We start from the raw sequence: 10,342 nt of genomic DNA, 5'->3' as shown, positions 1-10,342 counted from the left end.
CGGCGTAACAGACACAAGCGTCGAAACAACCGCGACAATGCGGAGGATACGATAGTCAATGCCGGATTCAGCAACTTCAAATCCGGTCAGCGGAAGAAGCCGTTCAAAAGAAACAACCCGAGATCGTCTAGTCTGGACCACATACTCGACCGCTCGTGCCAGATTCATGGCACCCCCGACAAACCAGCCAATCACACTAACCGAGATTGCTGGGTGTTCAAACAGGCCGGCAAGATAAATGCCGAGAACAAGGACAAGGGGCTGCACAACGATGATGACGAGGAGCCCCGGTGTCCGAACACTGGAGGACAGAAGAAATCCCCTCCCCCCCAGGTAAAAACGGTGAACATGATCTATGCCACCCACATCCCCAAACGGGAGCGAAAGCGTGCACTTAGGGACGTCTATGCGATGGAGCCCGTCGCCCCAAAATTCAACCCATGGTCATCCTGCCCGATCACCTTTAATCGTAGGGACCATCCGACCAGCATCCGTCATGGCGGCTCAGCCGCATGTCCTTGACCCAATCATCGATGGATTCCACCTCACGCGAGTTCTCATGGACGGTGGCAGCAGCCTGAACCTGCTTTATCAGGACACAGTGCGCAAAATGGGCATCGATCCGTCACAGATCAAACCCACCAAAACCACCTTCAAAGGTGTAATTCCAGGGGTAGAGGCCCGCTGCACGGGCTCAATAACACTGCAAGTGGTCTTTGAATCTCCGGATAACTTCCGAAGCGAGGAGTTAATCTTCGATATCATCCCTTTCCGTAGTGGCTATCATGCACTACTTGGACGAACTGCATTCGTTCGTTTCAATGCAGTACCGCACTATGCATACCTCAAGCTCAAGATGCCAGGACCTCGCGAGGTCATAACAGTCATTGGAAACACAGACCGCTCCCTCCGTATGGAAGAGCATACTGCGGCCCTCACGGCAGAAGTACAAAGCAGCCTCCTCCGACAAACAGCCAATTCGGCAACGACATCCCCGAACACTATCAAGCGAGTTCGGACTACCCCGCAACAGGACCGCTAGGCACGCCAGGAGCTCGATTAGCAACCCGGCCTCCACCCCAGCCCCATTCAAGCGGCGTTAGTGCCATGCGTACATAACTACGCACTCAAGATACCATGGGCATAGGTGGAGGCAGGACGACAATGCGACTAGAGTGCAGTTCAGCCGCCAGGAGGCCCGCATACCTTTTTCTTTTTTCAGGACCCCACTTTCGGGCAGCCCCTTCAGAGAGATCGGATAACTGGACTCATCACAGAAGGTACACCAAGGAGGCACAGAGGCATCGCACGCAAGGGAGTACTCAGGTGGTCTTCTCCAATGATCGTTATACCTGTCCTTACATACACGCATGTAGCCTGCCCTTGGATAGGATATGTCAAATAGTCCTGTTTTTTCTGCTTAATGCATCAATTGTACACCTACGTTTTGCCGTATTGTCAAAATAAATTGGAAGTAATACATAGCGTCAGCTTCTTATTACTATCCTCATATTTTCCTTTGAATATTTATTCAATATTTGCATCCGTACACTTTGGTACGGTCAGTTTGCCAGGGGCTTCTTATCAAGCCCCATAAAATGGCAAGAAAAGTCCGAACACTTTCAACAGTGCGGCACCCCGAACTTATAGCATTATATGCATCAACTCCGAATCATGTCTTGGGTCAATAGTTGGGTTAGCCCGACTCCCTTGTTTTTGTACCTTACATTCCGTTATATCGGCTAAGGTAGCACAGGGAGAACTAATGCGATTGTGTCCCGGTTCTTTCGGACGAGCACCTCAGTAGAGAAAGCCGAAAACTGACCGTCATGATGCGGCGAGAGCTGGTCGCTGTTCGCGAGGTAGTAAAATCCCTAAAGATTTTTTTTCGCTTAAGGTGAGGAATCGGCCTTGCCCGATTTAGGCGTGTATAACGCCCCAATTCGGCTTTCCGAATACTAGGGGCTTCGCCAAAATTTAAAATTATAGACTTCTATGGCCAAGTGAGAGTTATAAAGCCGAATAGTCTGATTTCCTGGTTCGCTGCGCTAAACACCTCCTTAAAGGACCAAGAATTTGGATAAAGAGTGTTTAGGTTTTCCACGAACACCCCAGTACTAGTTACAAGGGGGCGGAAGCCGACGACTGGCCTACTTTCAGGTTTTGATAAATGGCCGCAGAGAAGGTAATATTTTAAATCAAACAAATCGTTATATAGCGCAATCAAACTCGTCCTCATATTACACAGACGACATGAGTACATTTACTCGAAAATAATGTTCTTAGGACATTCATTCGCCACAAGCCGAGCGCCTTTCATAACGCCACTATAATACATCTCGGGGTAGCGATGCTCCTTGCCCTTCGGGGGTCCATCCTTCACAAGCTGCTCAGCATCCAGTTTGCCCCAGTGAACCTTCGCGTGGGCAAAGGCCCGTCGGGCACCCTCAATACATACAGACTGCTTGATAACCTCTAACCGTGGACATGCATGCACCATCCGCTTCACCAGGCCAAAGTAGCTGCCGGGCAGGGGATCGCCAGGCCACATCCGGACTATGAGGTCCATCATGGCCTGTTCGGCCGCATTGTGGAGTTTGACCAGCTGCTTCAGTTGGTCACTCAGAGACATAGGGTGTCCGGCCCCAGTATATTGGGACCAGAACAACTTCTCCGTAGAGCTCCTCTCTTCAGCGCCATAGAACTCCACGGCATCCGAAATGTTGCGTGGCAGATCTGCAAATGCTCCTGGAGAGCTCCGGATTCGTGTAAGTAAAAGAAATGACTCCTCCACATGATTGCTTTACATAAAGAATGCCTTACCCTCCACTATCTTCTTGACCGCCTGGATTTCCTGGAGGGCCTTTTGGGCTTCGGCCTTGCCGTCGGCCGCGCTCTGGAGGGCCTTTGCAAGCAGGCGCTTGCGTCTTGTAGTCATGCTCCAGGGAGCCGAACTTCTTGCCAAGCTCCTGGAGCTCCTGCTGTACCTCTCCCACCCGAACATCTTGCTTCTCTCGCTCGGTGCGCTCTGTATCCGCCTTGGCTTCGGCCGCAGACAACGCTTCCTTCAGGGCCACCACTTCGGTCGCGGTCCCTATCAAAAGCCATGATGCTTTTTCTTAGCATCACCAACTTTTTATCCTCTATACGACATATGGACGGGGTTTCTCTTACCTTTGTTCGTTTCGAGCTGCTTCTTCACGAGGCCGAGCTCTTCTTCGGCCTGCCCCAGTTTGCGCTTGAGTCCGGCAACCTCAGTCGTGCATGCAGCAGCGGTCACCAGCAGTGCCTGTTTGATTCATTGAGACAAATACCATTAGCTTCCTGCGGGTTTTTTAGTTGACCCTCCATTTGGCTATTCTTTCCGAACACCAACCAGAGTATCAGGGGCTACTGTCTATCGGGTGATATTTTCTCACACATTCTTTACCTCAAAGCCTGTTAGCAGGCTGGTGCAGGCTTCGGTCAATCCGCCCTTGGCAGACCGAACCTTCTCAATCACCGTACCCATAAGTGTACGGTGTTCATCCTCGATGGAAGCACCTCGAAGCACTTCCAACAAATTATCCAATGCCTCCGGCTGGGCGGAGGTCATCGGCACGGCTGGCTCGCCCTCCTTCGAGAGGGACTGCTTACTGGAATCCGGAACCTTTGTAGGCTCCGGCGCAGTAACCGGCTGGGAGCCAGACTTGCTGTGGCTCCTGTCAGCATAATCCATGGGGTTCTCATCCCCCATGTGTCCGGCGCCCGAGATCTTGCCTTGGGGCATCCCCCGAGCCATCGCTTCCTGCTCTGGCATCCTCCAGGACAACACTTCGGTGGCATACATAGGTCATGGGGAGGTCACCGTCGGGAGCGAATTCATCTCCGACTCGTTTAGAGACTCCTCTGAAGAGGACTCCTCATGATCGGACCCGGCCGGACTGCATAAACATGTCCGGCGTCATTATAAACCATGAGGTCAAAGTTGCACAAAAAGTATTATGGAATGTGGATACTTACGACCTCGCCCGAGGCTTGCCCCTGGGCAGCCACTCCTCGTCGCTGAAAGCGGCGGTAGTGGAGTGATCGGGAAGGGACGCTTTCCCCTCCTTCAGCGTCCCGGCCTCCCCTGGCGGGGCGGCCTTCCTCTTCTTCTCCTCCCTAGCGCGGGGAGGAGGCATTTCTTCATGTTCTCCCCCGTCTTCGGGGGGAGAATCTTCCCCGTCGTCTTCGGATGACAACTCTATCACGGCCTTGCACCGGGGACCTTTTCTGGTCCCCGCGGCCACCTTCTTGGACCCTCCGCCCCCCTCAGTTGAGGCGGCCTTCTTCTTCTTCCTCTTCTCCCCTTCGTGGGAGGAGTGCTCCTCATCATATTCTGGCAAGGCGTCCGGTGCGGCTTTGCGCCGGAGACCCTTACGGGTCCCTGCGGCCTTCTTTTCGGCCTTTTTCTCCGGCACCTTGTAAGGCGCCGGAACCAGCATCTCTGCTAGGAGAGCGCTCATTGGGTCCTCAGGCAACGGAGCCGGACAGTTGATCCACTCTGCCATCTCCACCCAATCATGTTTGGTCAGTATAGCGACCTGAGAATCCTCCCATGAACATACCAGGAAGGAAATATCTTACAAATAACCGGAGGACTTACCAGATTGGTGAGGCGGCTTGTGCTGAGCCCCCGGTCCTCGGAAAGGGGAGGAGGAACTTCGCCGGTCTTGAACAACGCCTTCCAGATTTCTTTGTGTGTTGTGCCGAAGAGCTCTAGCAGCATCTGGTGTTCGGCCGGGTCGAACTCCCACATATCAAATGCCCGTCTTTGACACGGGAGAATCCGGCGAATGAGCATGACCTGGACCATGTTGACAAGCTTGATCTTCTTGTCTCTCATACTTCGGATGCAGGTCTCGAGTCCGGCCAGCTCTGTGGGTTCGCCCCAGGCCAGGCCCTTCTTCTCCCAAGAAGTGAGCCGCGTGGGGATTCCGGATCTGAATTTGGGGGCCGCCACCCAGTTGGCGTCGCGTGGCTCGGTGATGTAGAACCACCCTGATTGCCACCCCTTTATGGTCTCCACAAAGGAGCCATCAAGCCATGCGACGTTGGGCATTTGCCCACCATGGCACCTCCGCACTCCGCCTGTTGGCTGCTCATGATCTTCGGCTTCACCCAGAAGATCTTCAACCACAGGCCGAAGTGGGGCTTGATGCGGAGGAATGCCTCGCACACGACGATGAACGCCGAGATGTTGAGGACGAAATTCGGGGCCAGATCATGAAAATCTAGCCCATAGTAGTACATAAGCCCGCGGACAAATGGGTGGAGTGGAAACCCTAGTCCACGGACAAAATGAGGGAGAAATACTACTCTCTCCCGAGACTTTGGAGTGGGGGTAATCTGTCCCTCTGTTGGAAGCCTGTGCGTGATATTCTCGGCCAGGTATCCGGCTTCCCGAAGCTTGGTGATGTTCTCCTCTGTGACATAGGAGGCCATCCACTTGCCTCCTGCTCCAGACATGATGCGATCCTACGGAGAAGGTGAGAACTTGGGTGCTGGAGCTCAAGGGTGTGAGAACGGATGAGCAGAGGAGGAAGAAGGCGTGGGTAAAAACGGGAGATCTCTATCCCTTTATAAAGGCAATGTAGAATGTGCGCCTCCCCACTTGCCTCTCGAAATCTCTTATCTTTCCAAGCGCCTTGATTGATGGCGCTGGTTGGGTTACCCATACCCGTATTAATGAAGATCCCGTGATAAGGGGACACGATCTCTGGTTTGACAGGATGTGCCAAAGAAACTGCCTCGCAATGAGTGCGGGAGCAGGTTGTAAAAATGGTTCAAATAAGTTACCGAGCCATGGCGTGATGTCACACCACGAGGAATTGTCAGCAGATCAGATTCGTGGATTATTATTCTCTCTACGGTGGTATATGGAATTTATCTTACAGAGCCAGACACGGTCCTTGTGTTCAGAATTAATTTTGGAGTATTCGGAGGTGGAACCCGCCTCGCAATGCCGAAGACAATCTACGCGCCGGACTCATCGTCATTGAAGCCCGGTTCAGGGGCTACTGAGGGAGTCCTGGATAAGGGGGTATCCAGACAGCCGGACTATATACTTTGGCCGGACAGTTGGACTATGAAGATACAAGACAGAAGACTTCGTCTCGTGTCCGGATGGGACTCTCCTTGGCGTGGAAGGCAAGCTTGGCGATTCGGATGTAGATCTCCTCCCCTGTAAACCAACTCTGTGTAACCCTAGCCCCCTCCGGTGTCTATATAAACCAGAGGGTTTAGTCCGTAGGACAACAACAATCATACCATAGGATAGCTTCTAGGGTTTAGCCTCTCTGATCTCGTGGTAGATCAACTCTTGTAATACTCATATCATCAAGATCAATCAAGCAGGAAGTAGGGTATTACCTCCATCGAGAGGGCCGGAACCTGGGTAAACATCGTGTCCCCAGCCTCCTATTACCATTAGTCTTAGACGCACAGTTCGGGACCCCCTACCCGAGATCCGCCGGTTTTGACACCGACACCCGGAGCGGAGCCGCCGATGTCCTTCGTCTGCTCCTAAGATAGTACATCCAAGAGAGCTTTGGAGCGCCAGGAGGCCATGGTTGGAGTGGTGCCGACAGAAGGAAGGGACTGGAGGAGAATGAGTGTGGGTCTTTGGCTATGGCTGGGAGCTAGGGCTCAAGTTAATATAGTGGGCGAATGGCAATGAGCCGCGGCAGACGGATGGACGGCTGGTGCCGGAGTAGGTTCATCGGGCGTGAATGCGGACGCTGCTTCAGTGACTTAACTGCAGGTGCGTTGGGTTACTGACATGTGGGTCTAACGGGCATCTAGACCCCATGTCAGTGACACACCAACTGCACATGCGGGTAAGTCTGGTGAATGCGGCATTGACGTTCTGGAGAGACGTTGACCATTTCAGGCGGGAAGCGCACGCTAGCGATGGAAGGGGTTTCGGTAGGCCAGGGCGGTCAGACGCTGGCGTGGTGGTAAAATATGAACTCATGGATGACGAGCCTTTGAAGCGTATGCGGCATGTATTTACAACCAGGCGTCCATGCAACCGCTCTTGTCGCCAACTAGCCTTCGATGACCACCATTAGACACCACACAACCATGCATAACTTACGAATAATGGACGAATTGATCAAACACACACTCGTGTGCAGTGGCACTATGACCGGTCGCTCACGATAGTACATACTCCGTACCATATTACCCTCTCTAGCTAGCTAGGCTGTTTTATAGATTGTCATGTGATGGACGATATACATGGGCAAGGCGCTCCCGAGTATGACCTTGGTGTTGAGCCAGGTGAATACATGCTCGGCGTTCGCGTAGGCCTCCATCAAATGTCTAAACAGTAATGTCAGGCACCGCCGGGGCACGCAGGTGATTGGCTCACCGTTTGCGTTGTGCTATGAGCAGGACTTTGATTGAGAGGGCGACGTGCATGCATTAGCATGGTTTGACAGCGTGAGCGTGAGTGTCTGACGCAAAGTATTTCATTTTCATTTGGCTGACGAGTGTGCGTTGCAGCGATGAGTCCGTGGTTTAATTCCCCACATATGCATAATTTTGGTTTTTATTTCTTTCTCCACTGACAGGTAGGCCCGCATAGATAGATAAAGAACACGAGCTGATGAGGCGCATGCGAACTGTTTGACTGGTCAACCAGACAAATACGGAGCTATACGCTGTGCCAGTGACCGTATAATCACCATATCTCGTATACAATGATCAAAGTGAGCTATCAAGACAAGTTCGATGACCGCCAATGCATTTTACTTGGTAATAAATGACCAGGATTGAAGGGGAATCCAAATTTCATTCGTCCTCTGTACTTGAGCTCTTGACAAACCAATGCACTATACGGTTGTCCGGCCACTCCACCCCAGAGCTCTCACCAAGTGTCATTCATGCCACCGCACCGCACACTAAGCGGTAAGGAAGCGATGGCATCTCGCCGCGTCGAGTTCCTCGCCGCCCACGACCGCACACAAAATGGTAGGGAAGCGGTGGCATCCCGTCGTGCCGAGTTCATCGCCGCTCGTGACCTCACACCTATGTGGGCGGAATTTGAAGCTGCCAAGGCCGAATGGGCGATAGAGCAAGAGGCGGCCAAAGCCACACAGAGGGAGTGGGAAAGTCAGAAAGCACTCAAGAAAAGAGAGGCCCGCCGCCACAAGAAAGAAGAGGACACACGCGTTGCTGCAGAGAGGTCGGCGGAGATTCAAGCACGGTGGGGTGTCGCCGACAAAGCCGGGAAGGAGAACGACGATGTCTGGCCAGCATGTGAGAAGTAGTAGTACTAGTAGTTAGTGTGTGTGTCTATGTCTGAATACGAGCATGTACCAGTACTACTAGTTACTACTGTAGTTTCTAGAGAAAATTACCAGTACATTAGCCTAGACTCAATGGAAAAATTCCTATCCTATGCATCAAATGGCATCTCTTTCCTATGATTTTCATATTCCTATAAAATTCCTATCCTATGAACAAGAGGAGGCCTCTGTTGGAGTAACTACTATAGCTAGCAGTACTACTGGTACAATAGTTTTCTTCAAGAAGTGGAATTCAACGAAGTCATGATGGTTCCTTCATCCGAGCAACTTCAAAGTGGGAGAGGTTGGGCCTGTGATTTGACAGCTCATTAGTCATTATTACTGCGGAACGACGGCCGGGGTGACTCTCCCTTGGAGTTCTGCGTGCATGGCAAGTGGACCAGGATGGTCGACGTCCCACATGTTGGCGAACGGAAGTATTCTTTCCGATATCGAGGAGCAAGGAAACCGCGTGGTATAGTATCACTATTGATTTATATTTATTTTTTATTTCTGATGAATGCTAGCGTTTCAACTCTTACGATGAAGACTGCCAAACACGGCACATGCTGGATGTCCCACACGTCAGCGAAAGGAGTGGGACATGAACAACGTGGTAGAGCGTCTCCACTTCTTCCACTTCTGGGTCGGAGACCACACGTAGTAGTACTAGTGGTATGAAAGATACAAAGTGTGACCCGGAGAGAAAGACACATCTAGTTGGAAGGTCTCGGGGCATACACGTAAACAAATATAAAAGCTAATATGTGCCTCCAATTAATATAGTAGTAGTAGAGTACTTAGGCACGTACTCCATAACATCACCGTGCATTGCACGTACAACATTTAGTGGTACGTAGTAAGAGACAAATGCCTATATGCCATGCATGTTCTTACTATTTGTGCCTTTCTACTTCACTTACCACGCTACATTACTCAGGTTCGTACGTCCACTCCTGGGTACATGTCCGTCTCATAGTTCCAGTCCCACGTGTTCTTCATATAGATGGAACGATCCATATCCATCGCAATTAGTGTGGCTCCCCGCGATGGAGACTCATCCAAACTATGGCCCTATTTGGATCCATGGGTTAGAGTTAGTTTGAGCTAGTTGGGGCTCAAATAGCCCTAAAGTATCCAAACATGAGGGTTAAATTGGAGCAAGTTGGACTTGTTCGGTTCAACCGCCTCCTTAGGTGTTTGGAGAGGAATTGGCCAGCGCGAGGCGGTTCTATAGGTGGGCAGGCGACTTGTAAGCTAAAGTTTCTCCTCGTGCTGCGAGCCACCACGCATGTGTTGGCGAGGGAGAAGGTGTAGTAAGCAAGCTTCTCGTCATTCTGCGAGTTGACGAGACACATCAAAGTTATTTAGTAGTACGTACTCTCTCCAAAAAAGGGCTGACGATGTCATGGCTACCATCCTGTGCTCCGTCGTTGAGTACATGCACTATTCACGTGCCATCGAGGAGAAAAAAATATTGCGTAGTACTAGGTGCCATTGAAGTGCACGACTCACTTACGCACTGCTTATCTGATTATCTCCATTTTCTTGCATGACACGTGCACCTTGATGCTAGCTGTCTCGCGTGTTGGCAAAAGGATGAACAAAGCTCACATAAAAAAAAGAGTGGAAGAACATAGATTCCCGACGACCAAGAAGGAGCAAGGAACCTCGTGGTGGAGTGTCTGCACTCATAATATTTTATATTATTCAGCGATATAAAATCAAATAACCATCTCCATAGTGGACTGGAAGAGTACGAAACACGGCAGCCCAGTGTAGTTACATCATACTAGTACATGGCTAACTGTCACGCCCAAGATGCGACCCTATCCTAAAGGAACTCGAAGGTCCCACCAAGGATTGAAGCACATCTTGAAGACGCTTTTGCAAGGTGGATATCATTACATCAACATTACATAATAGTGGGGATACATCCAATAAATCCAATGACACATGAATACAACAATATATCATACATAAGGGCAACATCTGACTAAGGATGAAACACAAACAAAAACTCAAAC

The sequence above is a fragment of the Triticum dicoccoides genome, chromosome 4B (assembly GCF_002162155.2).
Source record: "Triticum dicoccoides isolate Atlit2015 ecotype Zavitan chromosome 4B, WEW_v2.0, whole genome shotgun sequence".
Classification (NCBI taxonomy): domain Eukaryota; kingdom Viridiplantae; phylum Streptophyta; class Magnoliopsida; order Poales; family Poaceae; genus Triticum; species Triticum dicoccoides.
Note: the sequence above shows the minus strand (reverse complement) of the source record.